The sequence below is a fragment of the Penaeus monodon genome, chromosome 29, assembly GCF_015228065.2.
Source record: "Penaeus monodon isolate SGIC_2016 chromosome 29, NSTDA_Pmon_1, whole genome shotgun sequence".
Taxonomy (NCBI): domain Eukaryota; kingdom Metazoa; phylum Arthropoda; class Malacostraca; order Decapoda; family Penaeidae; genus Penaeus; species Penaeus monodon.
Genome location: NC_051414.1, coordinates 34,765,480 through 34,765,736, shown reverse-complemented (window position 1 = coordinate 34,765,736; position 257 = coordinate 34,765,480). Strand labels below are relative to the sequence as shown.

Sequence of the window (257 nt, the reverse complement as noted above, 5' to 3'; positions counted from 1 at the left end):
AAAATCCAAGTTTGTTTTATTCATTTATTTTCATGATTTTTTGATGTACTTTTCATATGATACATTTTTGAAAAAAGAGTCAAGGGTCTTTTAGAAATAAGCATTTTTCTAATTTTTAGATGAAAATTTTCCTTTCAAAATGTTAAGATTTTTACAATTTATTGCCATTTCGAGTGGCATTATATCTAGTCAATTGCATTTTATTCCAAGAAAACCTTTTCTTTTACAGAATCATTTTACACTTCTAGCTCTTCTTT

General features: G+C 24.5%; 1 protein-coding gene across 1 annotated transcript in view; it reads left to right on the top strand.

Moving 5' to 3' along the window:
* LOC119592200 overlaps positions 1–257 on the top strand; it is a 61,892-nt gene that overhangs the window by 15,574 nt on the left and 46,061 nt on the right. The gene's annotated exons all lie outside the window — the stretch shown is intronic.